The sequence below is a fragment of the Lissotriton helveticus genome, chromosome 7 (genome assembly GCF_964261635.1).
Source record: "Lissotriton helveticus chromosome 7, aLisHel1.1, whole genome shotgun sequence".
Classification (NCBI taxonomy): Eukaryota; Metazoa; Chordata; class Amphibia; order Caudata; family Salamandridae; genus Lissotriton; species Lissotriton helveticus.
Window position 1 is genome coordinate 1,676,457,823 of NC_136068.1, and position 18,693 is coordinate 1,676,476,515.

An 18,693-nucleotide genomic window follows, 5' to 3' on the forward strand; every position below is an offset into this window, starting at 1 on the left:
CTTTTTAAATATAAAATAGCAGTACAGTATGGCATAGTTCTATAGCAAGGATGTGAACATACGCAGTAATATGTGGGCTTTCTATGTATTTATACAAGTATTTATCCCTCATTTAAGAATATTGATTTTTAGCCAAACGTATATTACCATGCTTTGTTTTTAGCCTAGATGAATTTTGCACATTATGTATATTATTTATGCATTTATGCTTTGAATAAATGTTTACAATGTCGTACATGAGTGTCTATATTGTATTGTATTGTATTGTATATTGCTCTTATATTGCTCTTATATAGTGCAAACTGCCACACAACGGGTATCCTGGTTCTTTTAGAAAACCTATTCAGATGGAAACGGCAGTAATATGGGTTATTACATGGTTTTTCGAGTATCAGTATGAGTGTCTGAGTGTCTGCATGGTTCAGTGTGAGGAATTACTTAGTGCATACATGCATGAGTTACTATTTGTATGTGTTGAAGACAGTATGTGTGCAGGACTGTATGGGTGGATGAGTGTGTGTATGGGTATGTTAGTGAGTGAATGACTGTCTCAATAATGTCTTTATAAGTAACTACATATATTTTACACTAGTATATGTAAGTATTAGCGTATATAAGCGAGTATATTTGAGAGTGAGAGATTGGAAGAGTTCCTGTATGAATAAATATGTGTTTCTATAAGTGATTGTTCAAAAGAGTAAGTATGTTTGATTCTTTATTAGCATGAGTGAGTGACTATGTGTGTGATAACTCTATGGATGAGTGGCGGTGTGTAAATGAATGTATGGGTGTAGGAGTACATATGAAGAGTGAGTACATGTATGACTGATTATATAGGGCTGTTAGTGAACGAGTGGATGTGTATGTAGATCTTAGAATTACTGAATAGGTTGTTTTTACTGGTATAGGTATGTCCATTGTTTTGAAAATGTTAGTTTCTATGTTTGTATGTGTGTATCAAAGGGTATATTAGGGTGAGAGGAGTTCTTCCACTCTATCACAAGGATGATGTCATCAGTGATGTCATGAGTGATGTCACTGACCATGTCATGAGTGATGTAATATGTGACGTCATCAGCAGCGACTTATAGTTAGCTGAACTAACTATGATGGGGGAATTTCAATGGTTTTGTACGAGTGGAATGTCCAGCTAAATATAACGCCCCTGAAACCTTTGATTTTTTCAGTGAATTTCAAAGGTTTTTTAAATGCTCATTCCTAACTATAACGTGTCTGAAACCTATGGTTTTTTTCAGTAAATTTCAAAGGTTTTTTAAATGATAATTTCTAACTGTAACGTGACTGAAACCTATGGTTTTTTAAGTGAATTGCAAAGATTTTTTAAATGCTAGTTTCTAACTATGCCTACAGAGGTAGGACATGTGAAGAAGGAAGAAAAAACGCACAGAAAGAAGCAACAGAAGTCCTCAAAGAAGAAGAAAAGTGCAGGAAGAATGAAGCGGTGCAAAAAGAACAAACAGAGGAGCAGAAAGAAGCCTTGTTGCAAAATCATCCTGTACCCTCAACTCTTTTCAGACGGATACTGGTGGTAACTCCGTCTGACTATTCAGTCCTAGAGCCAATGCTATGTTAAAAGAATACAGTGAAAACACCTGCATACACTAGGGAACATTATGCATTAGGGACTCCCTGTGATTAGCATGACCTCCTCTGTAAGCCCCTAGTATATAATAGGGCAGGGGGATTTAAACTTACCTCTTAAAACGCGGCACAGGGTGCGTTTGCACACTGGTGAAGGGAGGGGGGCCTGAGATGATATGTGTGCAAACACGACCTGTGGGCGTATTAAGTTGGGGGATAAAGTCCCCTTGAATCCTGAGGGTCCCTGGGGGCCAACTAACCACCAGGTATGTCCAGTAAGTGCTACAGAGTTGCATTGCAGAGAGGCGCAAAATGAGGCCTGGCATCCGGCCCTCCTCTCTGCAACACAGCTCTCTGGTGCTTACTGGAGGTACATGGTGGACTAGTTGGACCCAGGTACTCTAAAAATTAGAAGACAAAATGCACCACAAGGCATGTTTACACATGGCCTTGTCCCCTCCCTTCAACACTGTGCAAACACTCTCTGTGGTCGTTTTAATTTGGGAGATTAAGTCCCCTTGAACCTTGAAGGTCACTAGGGTCCAACTAGCTCACTAGGTACCTCCAGTAAGTGCCACAGAGCTGCATTGCAAAGAGGTGTAAAAAGGGGCACGGCCTAGACCATCTCTCTGCAATGCAGCGCAGTAGAGCTTACTGGAAGCACCTGGTGGACTAGTTGGCCCCCAGGGGCCCTCAGGATTGAAGGGGAATTATTTTCTCAACTTTAAACACGCCACAGGGTTTGTTTGCACATGTCACCTCAGGCCCTGTCCCCTGCCTTACCCACTGTGTAAACACGCTATGTGACTGTTTTAATTTGGGAGTTTCAGTCTCCGGGAATCCTGAGGGTCCTTAGGGTCCGAATAGCCCACTAGGTTAATGCTAAGTACTTCATCATGATTTCTAACCCAATGTTACATTTTAATACTAATATTGGAAACAAACCCCATTTGGTGTAATCCAGTAAGCGCCATAGAGCAGCGTTGCAGAGAGGTGTAAAAAGGGGCATGGCCTAGACCACCTCTCTGCAAGGCAGCGCAGTGGTGCTTACTGGAAGCACCTGGTAGGCTAGTAAGCCCCCATGGGCCCTCAGGATTGAAGGGGATTTATTTGCCCAACTTAAAACGTTCCATAGGTCGTGTTTGCACACGTCACCTCAGGCCCCATCCCCTCCCTTCCTCACTGTGTAAACACGCCCTGTGGGAGATTGAGTCCCCTTGAATCCTGAGGGCTCTAGGGTCAAACTAGCCCACTAGGTACCTCCAGTAAGCACCATTGCAGAGAGGTGTAAAATAGGGCACAACCTGCACCACCTCTCTGCAATGCAGAGCAGTGTCACTTAGTGGAAGCACCTGGTGGGCTATTTGGCCCCCAGGGGCCCTGAGGTTTGAAGGGGAAGTATTTCCCCAACTTAAAACATGCTACAGGGCGTGTTTGCACACATCACCTCAGGCACTGTCCCCTCCCTTCACCACTGTGTAAACACACCCTGTGGTGGTTCTAAATTGGGAGATTAAGTCCCCTTGAAACCTAAGGGTCCCTAGGGTCACAGTAGCCCACTAGGAACCTTCAGTAAGGACCACAGAGCTGCGTTGCAGAGTGTTGTAAAAAGGGGCATGGCCTCTGAACTCCTGTCTGCAACGCAGCTCCCTGGCGCATACTGGTGGTGCATACTGGAGAAACCTGGTGGGCTAGTTGGCCCTCAGGGACCCTCAGTATTGAAAGAGACCTAACTCCCCAACTTAAAACTCCCCACAGGGTGTAATTCCGTTCAGCAGTTCAGGCTGCAGCTGTGTCTAAAGTTTCTTATGGGAAATTGCATAGGGAAAACACGTTTTGGGACCACCTTTTTTCTCGGCCGCCACTTGAGGAATCACCCTGAAACTTTCAGGATGGGAGCTGACCTGGATAGACTTTTTTTTGAAGAATTTTGCAAAGATTTGTCAATCAACGCTAAAGTTATTAACCTGCTCTTGCTTCCAAAATACAAAGCTGATTCCTAATTTTCCACACAGGGAGCTGCATGTCAGCAGCTCCCTTTGCGGAAAAGTAATGTCAGCTCCCGCAGGATGCGGGGAGCCATCAGGACCGTGGGAGGCATTGGGGTCCCTCCATGGTCCCCAACTGTGAGGCCACGCACCGGGGGATGGTGTTCTTGGGCCGGAATTGGCCACGGGAGGGGGGCCAATGCGGCCTTCTCGTTTTTTTTTACTTTTTTTTTATAATGAACCTATCGGCATGCTTTGGTGATGGGGTCCCTGAGGCGAATGCAAATTAGTGAAAGTGAACGTTTAAAAAATAAATAAAAATCAAGTCGCGACTCTAGCGCAACCCGCCATGTGAAAGCGATGGGTGCGCGGCTCTCAGTGCGGCACTCAGGTACTTCTTAAGTCTTTCTTACACCGAGGGGTACATTCTGAAGGTCAGATTGCCGAGTTAACAGCACTTTATTGCAACCAAAATGGTGATAAATTTAACGTATCCCTTCACAAACTGGAGCACACAGACCATATCACCAGTTTACCAGTGATAGCATCCTCAAATAGCATTGTCAAGGATGACCCCGGCAAGAATTGCGAATGAGATGTAGAGTAGGCGTTCCCGTGCAAAAAGCAGCGAACACATCACTTCGCAAGTTTCTCAACCATCGGCAAGATCGTCGAAGAGAGTACAAAACAGGTGATAAGGTGTGTTAGTAGCAGGAAGTTTACACGTGCTCTGAGCTGTTGTAAAGTCAGACTACAACCTGCAACATGAAAGGGAGCCCAGCCCAGAGCCACACCTGAATGACAACAGATACAATGGAGCCAACATTCATGCCGCTTGTACACCCAACATTGCTCCGCCACCCCCCCGCCACCAGGCCCTTGTCCACCATCCCCCCACACCTCCACCCCCAACAAACAAATGTGACAGCAACCTTTAGAATATCTGAAACATAAGAAATTGCCGGAGGTCGCACAATTATAATTAATTAATTAATTAATTAATTGGACAAATAAGAATATCAGTCATCTATGGATTAACATATAAAACATTTTATTTAAACAAAACAGCAAAATTAAAGTAGGTACGGGCATGGCATGTCATCCCTCAACAATTTGTGAATTACAGCCTGTATGACAAACAGAAAGATGCCATTGCGCGTCAGGCATCCATCAAAGGAGAGAGAAAGAGTGAGAGAGAAGAAGAGAGAGAGAAAGAAAGAAAGAGTGAGAGAGGAAGACAGAGAAAGAAAGAGTGAGAGAGAGGAAGAGAGACAGAAAGAATGAGAGAGAGTGAGAGAAGAGACAGAGAAAGAGAGAAATAGTGTGAGAGAGAGAAAGAAGAGATAGAGAGTGAGAGAGAGAAAGAAGAGATAAATAGTGAGAGAGAGAAAGAGTGTGAGTGACTGAAAGGAAGGGATGGAGAGTGAGAGGTGACACTGTGGAGAAAATCCTCACAGCTCCCCTTTCTGCCACCAGTGAGTCTTCAACCACATGCTGGGACATAGTGTAGCCCTAAGGTTTTGTCATCTGAAACATAGTATAGAACCAGTAATGGCAGTGTACAAACAACTGCATATGCGTAATTTTCTGTTTTGCCCCTGCGCACCCAGGCTGCTGAACCCCATAGACTCCCGCTGCCCAGAGGTGTCTGTCTACCTCTGCGCACCGAGGCTGCTGTACCCCATCCACTCCCACTGCCCAGAGGTGTCTGCCCTCTGCTGTGCACCCATCCACTCCCAGTGCCCGGAGGTGACTGTCCATTCCTGTGCACTCAGACTGCTGCACCCTATCCACTCCCACTGCTCGGAGGTGTCTGCCTGCTGTCATGCACCCAGGTTGCTGCACACTATCCACTTCCACTCCCACCACCCAGAGGTGTCTGCCTGCTGCTGCGGAAACAAGCCTCTCTACTCACCTTCCGCCACTGGCGTGTGTGTAAGAGGGTCCACCGTGTGCTGAAGCACCTCCTCAGCCGTTGCGTACACATGGTCAAACCGAGCTCACAATTCAGGGTAGGTGTTTATTGCCAGGATGGCCAAGTATCATTGCTGGCTGCAAACGCATTTAGCTCTGGTGGCACTAACTGAGTGGAACTGAAGTAATCGCCTCTTGGTGGGAGGTCCTTGTGGGGTTTTCAATCTGTGAATCACAGCCTGCTTGACAAAAAGCAAGATAAGAAATTGAGTTATGCATCCATCACAGGAGAGAGAGAAAGCGTGAGAGAAAGGAAGAGGGAGAGAGTGAGAAAGAAAGAGTGAGAGAAAGACAGAGAGAAAGAGTGAGAGAGAGAGGAAGAGGTAGAGAAACAGTGAGAGAGAGGAAGAGAGAGAGAAACAGTGAGAGAGAGGAAGAGAGAAACAGAGGAAGAGTGAGAGAGATAGAGAGAGAGAAAGAGTGGGAAATAGAGGAAGAGAGAGAGAAAGAGAGAAACAGTGTGAGAGAAGGAAGAGAGAGAGAAAGAGTGCGAGGGAGAGTAAGAAAGATATGGAGAGGGACAGTGAGTGCCCATACTGTGGACAAAACCCTCACAGCTCACCTTTCCGCCACCGGTGTGTCTGTAACCACATGCCGGGACTTAATGGAGCTCTCAAGCTCACTCATCTGAAACATCGTACAGAATCAGTAATGGCAGAGATCTACTGCGCACGCCTACATAGCTGTCCTACCTTTGTGCATCTAGGCTGCTGCACACCATCCCCTTCCCCTGCCCAGAGGTGTGTGCCTGCCGCTGCGCACCCAGGCTGCTGCATCACATCCACTCCCACTGCCCAGAGGTGACTGCCCACTGCTGCGCAAACAAGGGTCTCTGCTCACCTTTCGCAACCTGCATGTAGAAAAGAGGGCCTACCACATCCCCACTGCAAGCTCCAAGCACGGGGCCCACGGACAAGGCACCCTGCATATCATGCAGCCTCGCTCTGCAGGCCACCAGGTCTCACATTTGGTGCTGCATTTTGAGTTTACCATGGCAGAGGACATACCAATGCACCCACTATCATTGCAGGTTGCACACCCGCTCAGCCCTTGTGGTGGCATTAACTCTGTGACCAGTGAGGCCACACCACGTGGTGGTATGCCCCCGCTGTTCGAAGGCTCAGGCCTACACTGTGGTCCAGCAGGGCACACAAACCATGGCCTCTCCGGACTGCCGGGATAGGGCATCATCCAATGCTGCACACCCGCTCAGCACTTACAGTGCCCCTACCTCAGTACTCCGAAGGTCACCGACCCCATGGCGGTGTGCCTGTGTGAGTCGCAGTGCATCCGGTGCCACCAAGTCTGAAATGGAGATGGCGTGGAGCACGTGCGCCCGGTCCATTTTATTGGCAGGGTCAAGTGTCCTGTGACGCTTGTGCTTGATGGGTGTACTGTGGGTGTAAACCAGCTGTCAGGGAGTGGCTGTGGCATACTGACAACTAGACATTTGAGCAGCAGATCATTACCATGAAGATCTGGGCCATGTAGCGTTGTTGTCCCTCCCTGCATGCATAAGTAGAGTAGGCTGGCATGGCGTATGCCAGTCCTGCGTGAGGCTGTGAACAATGACTCCGGAGCTCTAGGCATGGTTCTGTCCTGGCATGTATGAGGAATCAACTGATGCAGGTGTCCCAGTTGTTGTGCTGCTGCTACCTGGGCAGCAAGCACCAATGTGTCACCCTGTGACCCAAGTCCCGACACATGGCCAACATGGAAGGTAGGGGGAATCACTGATTCATCCATACTTCCACACATGAAAGATCGTGCACATGACACATCTGTGTGGATATACATGTTTATTGCACATTCAGTGGAGTGTTGCAGTTGTAGCAATACAGGGCCATGCAAAGCCCAAATTTCTGTTTTTGGCACATGGAGGGCAGCCAATTAGACCCAGGCTTTTTTTTTTTTGCAGAGTTTTATATAGCACAAACTTGACCCACTACCGAATCGGGTATTGGAGCGCTTTACATAGCACCAATTATGTTACATGAGGACACACATTCATTTTTGTTAGGCACAGGGAGATTAAGCGATTTGCCCAAAATCACAGGATGTTCAGCATCTTTACCGAGACTCAAACACAGTTCCCCAGGTCCGAGGTTGAATGCCCTAGCCGTTAGGCCAACTCGGGGGTTAGGCTCCGCCAACATATGTACTTATCCAATCACTCCGCCAATTACGAAGCACTTATACATTCACTATACACTCTCCTTGCAGTACTCTAATGATCCAGGCTCTACCTATGTACTTATTCAATGATCGAGACAAAGTTACATAACCAAACTTTTTGCCACTGCCAGAGGTAACATGGTTGAGAGCGCTGTCCACAGCAGAATGTAATGTGCCCAGGGGCAGCATCATGCATACATAATGAACACATGGACACAGTTATATAGATAGTGAAACTGGGTACAGGCACGTGGGCTCTGCCCCTTTTTATTACCAGGATCCCATGTCCAGTGACGTCTGTGCTGGGTGAGTGTAAGCCAGCCCTCAGGGATTGGCTGGTGCTGGGAACAAGTACAACAGTAATCATCGGATCACACACAGAGATTCAATCATAAAGGGTCAATGACTTGTGCTGCACTAAGTTAGGGGGACCAGATGTGACATAATACACAAAAGATTCTATCATAAAGGGTTCATGACTTGTGCTACACTGAGGTACGGGCAGCAGATCCAAAATCATACACAAAAGATTTATCATAAAGGGTCCATGAGTTGTGGTGCACTGAGTTAGGGACATCAGAAGCATTCCACGTGTGCACAGCTGGCGATGATGCGTGGTCCGGGAGGGCCGTACTGGTAGCAATGTCTGTTGCCTACTGTACTGCGTCTTCTGCAATCGCAACTCAATCTGAATTGTGAGCCTTGCAGTCCGCAATGTAGATGGAAGGCAGAAGTCAGCCTTCCAGTCTTGACAAAATCTGAGGACATAGAGTACAATTCTGTCTGCAAGTAATAAATGAAGACTTAATTTAAATTGTGAGCTATGCTGACTGCAGTGTAGGTAACAAAAGATGAAATATGCATGGAATACATTGTCGAAATGTGTAGGTTTTGAGGACGTTATAGTTAGTTGAATACTGGACTCTTAAATTAATGAATCAAGACTGAATTGGAATTGTGAGCCCTGCTGACCGCAGTGTAGATCGGAGGCAGTGGTAAGGAAAGGCCCACAGCCATATGGCATGGACTTGAGCTGTATACAGTTATTGGTAGGTGTGGCGCTCAGCATCTGCGCAGCCAGCGATGATGCGTGATGTGGGCGGGCCACACTGTGAGCAATGTCTCTTGCGAACCGGACTGCAACATCTGCAGTTGTGACTCCATCTGAATTGTGGGCCCTGCTGTCCGCAGTGTAGATCGAAGGCAGTAGTCAGCACAGACATCGAGGAATGCTTTTTGTGACTTCCTCTTGAGAAAATCTAATGACATAGAGTACAGTTCACTCTGCAATAAATAAATCAAAAACTGAATTCAAATTGTGAGCTCTGCTGACCGCAGTGTAGGTCTGAGACAGTGGTCAGCAATGGCCCACAGCCACGTGGTGTTTAGTTGAGCTTCACAGTTAGTAGCATCAGAAGCATTCGTTGTGTGTGCTGCTTACAATGAAGCGTGGTTCAGGCGGGATGACTGGTAGCAATATATTTTGTCTAATAGATTCTGCCTTAATAAGGGTACATGGCGATGACTTATGGTGCACTGAGTTAGTGGCACCTGAAGCACTCAGCGTGTGCGCACCCTGTGATGATGCTGGGTCCAGGTGGGCTGTACTGGTAGCATGCGTGTTTGTATAGGTGTAAGAGTACATATAATAGTGTTGTATTGATGAGTGACTGTACTATTCACTGAAAAAAACATAGTTTTCAGGCATGTTATAGTTAGAAATTAGCATTTAAAAAATCTTAGAAAGACACTGACAGACCATAGGTTGCAGGGACGTTATAGTTAGTTGGACATTCTCTCATACAAAACCACAGAAATTCCCCTGTTATGGTTGGTTCACCTAACTATAACTCATGCCTCCGCAATGCACTGCTGATGACGTAACATATTACATCATTCATGACTTGTTCAGCGACATCACTGATGACATCAATGAGACCATAACAGAAATTTGTGTGGTTGTAACATTCCTTTTCTTTCCTACGACCACACAAACTTCTGTTACGGTCATTTTGTGCAGGATTAATCATACCTATAAGCATTCCAGTTTGTCCAAGTGCAATACATTGTACCATTGTACCATATTACGTTTGTGATCAATGCCACTCATTGTTTGATGTTTTTGTGTTGTTAATTTATGTTTTTCTAATAAAGTACTGTTTTTCCAATACTGTTGACTGCTAGATTTCATGATCTGGCGCACCCCCATTTCTGTGACTACAATCTCGGATCTGGAGCACAGAGGCATCAAGCAGCCCCTGAGGTTGGGGTTGGTTGTGCAGGAATACTACGAATTGAGACAAGTGGGTGGTGCGGATACAGGGACCCTACGGTGCTTTTGTAGACATGCATCCAAGACGTGTGAGGAAGTTTAATAGGGCAGGCTGTGAGACTCCTCCGACTCTCGCAGTTGTTAGTTGGAAGGTACCAGAGGCTAACAAGTGCAGCACAGCCAGCAGCTCTGTCTGCGTAAGGATGTTGATTGTCCACTGTGTTGGTACCGTCAGCCTATGGGCAATGTGGTAGTATGCACCAACTTGAGAATGGGGTGATAATTCTTTTGCAATTTTTGCTCCGCTAAAGTGCTGATAACTCAGTGATAAGTCCCACTTGTTGTGTTATAGGGTAACTCTAAAATGAGCCATTGTGTTTATTAGAACTTTGTTCTAGCTACATGCGAATCACAAGAAAAAAGATGAAAAAAACAAGAAAAGTGGGCGGAGTACAAACACCCTGACCCCCTAAGCCTGCTCAGGGGATCCCACAAAAAGCCCAAGGGCCCAAAAAATATGATTTTTTTAATTAAAAAAAGCTACTGGGTGCAGGAATCCATATGAAAAAAAAACCAAAAAATAATGGGGCGTATTCTCCAAGACTTATCGCTGAGTTATTGGCACTTTAGCACAGCAAAAGAATTCTCATCCCATTCTCAACCTGGTGAAAACTGCCAATATTGCCAGTTTTCCTGCGATAGCTTCCGCAAGCGGAAACAGAGTGGGCTGGTCCATTGTATGCCACTCCAGCATATGAATGTGAATATAGAGACCTGGGCTCTGGGCGTGGTTTACTTCAGGGAAGGCCAATGCGTCTGCCAGAGAGGCGGCTCTCACCTTGCCACGAGGCCGCCGCCTTGACCGCCGGCCTCCTCGACAAAGGCCTCCTGCGAACCCAGCAGCACAACACTGCAGAGTTATGTCTGTACAGACTACTGCCTTCGATGTACACTGCGGAAAGCAGGGATCACGATTCAGATTAAGTCACGATTGCAGATGACGCAGTCCAGTAGGCAACAGGCATTGCTCCCAGTGCAGCCCGCCCGGACCAGGCATCATTGCAGGCTCCGCACATGCTGAGTGCTTCAGGTGCCACTAACTGTGCAGCTGAACTCAATGCCACATGGCTGTGGGCCTGTGCTGACCGCTGCAACTGACCTATACTGTGGACAGCAGGACTCACAATTCACATCAAGTCACGATTACAGATGACGCAGTACAGTAGGCAACAGGCATTGCTCCCAGGGTTTCCCTCCCGGACCATGCATCATCGCTGCCTGTGCACACGCATCGTGCTTCAAGTGCCACTAATTCAGTGCACCACAAGTCACCTCCATGTGGCCTTATTGACACATAATTAATTAGGCAAAAGACATTGCTCCCAGTGCAGCCCGCCCGGACCGCGCATTATCGCTGACTGCGCAAGCGCTGAGTGCTTCAGGTGCCACAAACTCTGTGCAGCTCAAGTGAACGCCACATGGCTGTTGGCCCTTGCTAAGCACTGCCTCCAGCCTACACTGCGGTTAGCAGGGCTGACAATTCAGATAGAGTCGCGATTGCAGATGACACAGTCCAGTAGGCAACAGACATTGCTACCAGTGCAGCCCGCCCGTACCCTGCATCATCGTTGGCTTCGCACACGCTGAGTGCTTCAGGTACCACTAACTCTGTGTAGCTCAAGTCAATGCCACGTGGCAGTAGGCCCTTGCTGACCGCTGCCTCCAGCCTACACTGCAGTATACAGGGCTCACAATTCAAGATTAGTGCTGATGTGAATTGTGTAAGAGAGTATAATAGGGTTAAGTAGACCAAATGCTCCCACTCTGTGCAGCTTAAGTCAACGCCACTTGACTGTGGGCCCTTGCTGACCGCTCCCTCTGGCCTACACTGTGGTCAGCAGGGCTCACAATTCCAATTCAGTCTTCATTCATTAATTGAACAGTTTAGTAGGCAACAGACATTGCATCCAGTGCGGTCCACTAACTCTGTGCAGATCAAGTCAACATCATGGGGCTTAGCGCCCTTGCCGACCACTGCCTACGGCCTATACTGCGGTAATCGGGGCTCACAATTAAAATTGAGTCTTGATTCATTAATTGCAGAGTTCAGTAGGCAACATACATTACTCCCCGGCCAGACAACGTATCATTGCTAGCTGTGCACATGCTGAGTGCTTCATGTGCCACTAACTGTGCAGCTCAACTCAATGCCACGTGCCTGTGGGCCCTTGCTGTTTGATGCCTCTGGCCTACACTGCGGTCAGCAGGGCTAAAAATTCAGATAGAGTCACAATTGCAGGTGACGCCATCCAGTAGGCAACAGGCATTGCTACCAGTGCGGCCCGTCAGGACTACACATCATCGCTGGCTTTGCACACACTGAGTACTTCAGGTGCCACTAACTGTGCAGCTCAACTCAATGCCACATGCTCTTGGGCCCTTGCTGACCGCTGCCTCTGGCTTACACTGAGGTCAGCAGGGCTCACAATTCAAATTCAGTCTTGATTAATTAATTTCAGAGTCCAGTAGGCAACTAACTAACTATAACGTCTCTGACACCTACATATTTCGACAAGGTATTCCATACATATTTCATCAGCAGGGCTCAGAATTTGAATTCAGTCTTCATTTATTAATTGCAGAGAGAATTGCACTCTATGTCCTCGGATTTTGTCAAGAGGAAGTGACAAAAAGCATTCTTGATGTCTGTGCTGATTACTGCCTTCCATCTACACTTCGGACAGCAGGGATCACAATTCAGATCGAGTCGCAATTGCAGTTGACGTAGTCCAGTAGGCAACAGACATTGCTCCCAGTGCGGCCCGCCTGCACCACACATCATCGCTGGCTGCGCACACGCTGAATGCTTTTGATGCCACTAACTCAGTGCACCACAAGTCACTGCCACGTGGCCTTATTGACGCAGAATTCATTAGGCAAAAGTTATTGCTCCCAGTGTTGCCCACCCACACCACGTATCATCGCTGGCTATGCACACACTGAGCGCCACTGTTGCCAGTAACTCAGTGCACCACAAGTCAACACCACATGTTTGTAGGCCCTTGATGACCGCTGCCTCCGGCCTACACTGCGGTCAGCAGGTCTTACACGTATCCAATCCAATCCTGTCCTGCAAGGATATGCCATCATTGTTGGCTGCGCACATGCTGCGCTCTTCAGGTGCCACTAACTCTGTGCATCACAACTAATGGACCCTTTATGATTGACTTTCATGTTGTAGACACCGGACGCAACAATGTCACCTCAGGCAGCAGGAATTTCTCGAAGGGACATTAACAAATTCTTCACATCGGCACGCTCATCTTTGGTGTCCCGACCTCAGTACATCACAAGTCATGGACAATTTATAATATAATCTTTTGTGTGTGATTTAAGATCTGGTGCCCCTACCTTAGTGCACCACAAGTCATGGACCCTTTATGATTAAATCTCTGTGTGTGATCCGATGATCAGTGTTGTAGTTGTTGCCAGCACCAACTATTCCTTGAGGGCTGGCTTACACTCAACCCACAAGCATTCCAACACAGACGTCACTGAACATGTGACCCTGGTAATAAAAAGGGGCCAAGCACATGTGCCCATACCCAGTTCCACTATCTATCTAACTGCATCTGTGTTTTTATTATGTATGCATGATAGCGCTGGTCCCTACAACATTACATTGTGCTGTTGACTGACCATACAACCATGTTACCTCAGTGGGGAAGACCTCGGCAATGTATCTGTGTCTGGTTTATTCTATGAGCACATGGGTAGAGACTGGATGATTAGAGTACTGCAAGGAGAGTGTATGGTGAATTTATAAGTGCTTGGGGATTGGCAGAGTAATTGGATAAGTACATATTTTGGCGGAGCCTAACCCCAGAGTACAAGCTTGACTCTAATTGGCTGCCAATCAGTGGCAAAACTGGTGGAGCATCAGGACCAAGCCTCTGGAGAGCCAACTCTATGCACGGAGCGTGAGTGGGCACCGCACTAGTTCCTGAGGCACCCGCCTTCTTTGCTACGGGAACCCCACAGCCTTTGCTCAAGTACCCTGTGTTCCCACCCACTAAAATCAGTGGATACCCTTCCAGGGCGTTAATCTCTAGATCAAGGAATTCTAACTGTTGGATCCCCAGAGTCCCTTCCACTGGATCTCCTAGAGCGAGCTGCTGAGTTCGTGGAGTACCGGTAATAAAAGGCCCAGAATCCTGTCTGCAAGATATTCCCAGCCCCACAGCTGGATCATTTTCATACATCGGATAGAATCTACGGAATTCTGTAAGCTTAAGCGTAGTGGGGAGAGCCGGCATACGCCAGTCAGTGGCACAACTAGAGCCAAATTTTGGGGGAGGCTGATAAAAATCTCGGTGGGGGGGGCTAAGTCTTCCAGTCATAGGCAGAGTGGAGATGCAGGGGCTCTAAGAACAGGTCAAAACACAAAAAAGCCTCATTTACAGGTAAATGGTCTTTTGAAGGGCTGTGAATTACTTGGGTGCAGCACTGAGAGTCACGTACCCAGCGTATTAACACTAGGGGTCGCGCTGAGTGCAGCTTTAGGATCGCCACTCCAAACTTTTCCCCCAAAAAACGGTACACTGCTATTAATTTATATTTGCCCTGAAGACCCCAATCCCATGGGGCATGCTCAATTCTTTAATGTTTTTATTAATCATTAGGAAGGGGGGTCACATGGTCCCCCTTCCCCTGTCCACTTCTGGCCCCGGCGACCATATCTCTTTGACCTGGCCTCTTCTTTGGGTACCGTAAGGGGAGCCCCAAGGCCCCCATGCTCCCACCGGCTCCCCGCCTCCTGCTGGAACCGGCATTGCTTTTGGGCAAGGGGAGATGTTAACATACAGCTCCCCTTGCTCAAAAGAAATCCTGCTTTGCTTTATTGAAGCAAGAGCAGGTTTTCCACCTCTCGCTTCAACGAAGCAAACCAGGGTTTGCTATAACAGGGTATTAGACTCTTCTACCCTGTCATAGCAAACAACAATGTCCCACGGGTGGGCTCCCTGGGACATTGCAGGAGTCAGCCCTGGGGGGTGGTGGTCCCTATGGCCATCAAGGGCTCCAGCGGCCCCCCTCCCTCTATGTTCAAAGCTCTGGGGTGGTGGTGGTACCCGGGGTTGTTAGGGGCCCAAGAGGCACCCTTGCATATTTAATTAAACCCCCGGGGTGACGATCCCCAGGGATTAGAGGACTTTGGAGACCCCCCAATAATGACAAAACAAGCCCCAGGAGGTGGCTGTCCCTGGGGCTGTGGGAGGGCTGTGTGCCCTCCTGTACCTAATTTGCATAGCCCTAGGGAGGTGGTTGTCCCCGGGGCTGTGGAAGCCCCCCAGGCTCCCGCAGTATAATTATAAGATTACCCCTGGGGCGTATTTAAATGAAGTGGGGGAGCCCAACATAATAATTTTTTTTGTCCAGATTCGCGCACCCAGCATGCATTCAGACGTTTATAAAAAAAATATATATATTTTGGGTCCTCGGGGTCCTTGTGGGACACCCTGAGCAGGACTAGGTGTTCAGAGTGTTTTTACTCTGCCCCCTTTTCTTCTTTTCAAATCTTTTTTCAACTGACTTCTTGTGACTCGCTTCTACTGAACCAACACTTCCTGGTTTGGAGTGTTGTCAGCCAATCTCAGTGAAGCTTGTGGTTGTGGCAGCCAATCAAAGTGAAGCTCATGTGAAGCCCACCGCTGCCCCAGATATCGAAACTTTTATTTTTGGAATTTCTGAGCCAGTACTGAATGGACTTACACCATTTAAACAAAAGTCACTTTCTAAATCAAGCACTACCTTTTTGACAAATCTGGTGTAATTCAGCAGTTCGGGCTGTAGCCTTGGCAAACGTTTGCTATGGGAAATTGATTTTTTGACTTTAATTTTGTGAATTTCTCAACAAATACTCATTGGATTTACACTATTTTGCCAAATTTGGTGTAATTCCATTCTGCAGTTCGGGCTGTAGCCTGTCATGAAATTTTCAATGGAAATGAACAGTCAGAAAACACTTTTTGGGATCCCCTCTGTTCTTAGCCCCCACTTGACGAATCACCCCCAACCTTTTAGTGTAGAAGCTGACCTGGATCAACCTTTTTTTTGGAGAATTTCATGAACATTCAGCAAATGAATGTCATCAGTGATGTCATGAGTGATGTCACTGACCATGTCATGAGTGATGTAATATGTGACGTCATCAGCAGTGCATTGCGGGCGTGCAAGTTATAGTTAGCTGAGCTAACTATAACGGAGGAATTTCAAAGGTTTTGTAATAGAGAAATGTTCAGCTAACTATAACATGTGTGAAACCTATGGTTTTTTCAATGAATTTGCATGTTTTTTTAAATGCTAATTCCTAACTATAACGTGTGTGAAACCTATGGTTTTGTCAATGAATTTGCAAGGTTTTTTAAATGCTAATTCCTAAATATAACGTGTGTGAAACCTATGGTTTTTTCAGTGAATTTCAAAGGTTTTGTAAATGATGATTTATAAATGTATTACTTGTTATGTCTTTCTTTTTATACTAATTTCTTATATTTTTTATATAAATATTTATATTTAATTTATTTTTTAGATTATATTTCATATTCTTATTATAAAATAATAACAAAACTTAATTGCAAAGTAATTTTCGGTTGCAAGTATAACACAGCTCCAGCAATGCTCTTGGGGCTCTATGCTCACAAGGCTGTATCAATCCTTACACCTGCTTCAAGCATGTGCAAGGTTTTGACGCAGCATACGCTCAAAAGTGACTGAATGAAATGTTATACATGTCACTCAGTCACTTTTAGGAGACGTTGCTGCACCCCCTTCTGCACAGGAAAGCCTCTCTGGCGCAGGGCTTTACTATGCAATGCACCCTCCAGATGCGTCACATTGTTAATAGCACACACCATGACACATCTTTTGCACCACCGCTGTGTCACAAAAGTGATGCAAGGGCTGTGTAAAAGAGGCACAAGGGGATTGTAAATCCGCCCCTTAGACATACAAATTCACCCAGGCAGTTTCACCAGCAGCGCAAATTGAAGCATAGACTTGTAGCATATTTATGTACATATGTTACATTCAAGTGCTTCGGACATACTACAGTATACTATAGGTAAACACCTTATAGATTTATGCTGTAGCACTTCCTTATAGTTCTGCACTTTCACATTCTCCATACACTAGTAATATATTCATTCATTCATTTATAAACAACACATTCATTATGACAAACTTTTACACACTAACATAGAAATTTAGTTCTTTCTTTGACCGGTTAGGGTATTTCTAAAAAGAACTGTTTTTTTTGTTTTTTTAGTTTTGTATTTTTTTTGTTTTCTCAACAAATTCCAAGTGGAAGAAAAGAATGAAAAAAACCCAACTAATGTCAAGGACACCAATGATCCTGCATTCTGCGTTTTATCAGGTCCGTAGACTGTTCCCCATAACACAAAAGTTTATCGCAATAAATGCATACAATTTTAACTTTAGCAAAGTCAGAATCAATTTGTGGGTGTGGACTGCTTGCTGAAAATGCTGCTGTAGCAGTTTGTCGCAGGGATTCCGTTCTCATACAGAACTGTGGATAGACACTTGGAACCTCAGTGAATTAGGGTGTGCCAAAACTCACCTTAGTACTCAAAATTCCCTACCAAACTAGCTAGAGTGTCTCATTGGTTATTCCAAATTCCAAATGTTTAGACAAACCAGAACATGGACTTGGAACACCTAAGGTAACGTGGAACACATGAACACTCTTTCGTTATACAATCATTTCAATACAGAACAAGGAGTAAATGAGGATGCGTGCACATTTGAAATGTTTATTTTCTAATGCAGTGTTCTCAAGCGCAGTATCTTAGCTAATACAAGCAAACATATTATAAGAAACAAAGTAATCAGAATAGTTACTAGTCCATAGAATAGAAAGGGTGAAAGCATATTAAAATGCTAGAGGGAAGAAGGCTACGAGACACCTAATTCTCACCCTCCCTTGCTAGTATATTATATTATATCTAAGAAGGTCTTTTTGGGTTTTAGCAGGGCGGCCCCATACCTCAGATCCTAGTGGTAAGGGATCACATCATCTTCCACCAGCTCTCAGCATATGAAGCACCATCAAGTGTGTGTGTATGCTCTGTGTATTGCAATATAAAAACGCGCCTAAAGCCAGAATTTGGCCGCAGCTGCATGTATGTTATGTCTAGGAACGCGCGAAGATCAGACCTCATAGTAAGTAGTAAGTAGTAAGTAGTAAGTAACTGAGCTTGTAAAGCGTCTGGTTACACTTAACAGTGTGTCCCCACTCTGTACCGCTGAGGAACCCATCCTGGCCTATTCCTGTGAGGTGCCCACTCCTGGGCACCCCAAGGTGAAGCCAGGCATCCTTAGCGATTAGGGCCGGTGTGGAGATTAAGCAAGGTATTGCCCAGAGGGACCCATGATTAGAGTAGGCACCTAGGCGAGAATTATCGGGTCCGCAGACATTGAGCCCAAGACCCTGCCGCGACGGGAATTGAACCCTGGTCCCGGGTCAGATCTCTGCATCAGGGTCTGCCGCTCTAACCAGTGAGCCAAACTTCTCCACCACACAACCACTGTGTCAAGATATCCTTGAAGGCTTCAGCACTCACTGTACAGACACAGCTCACCAAGCAAAGCTCATATCAGAGCAAT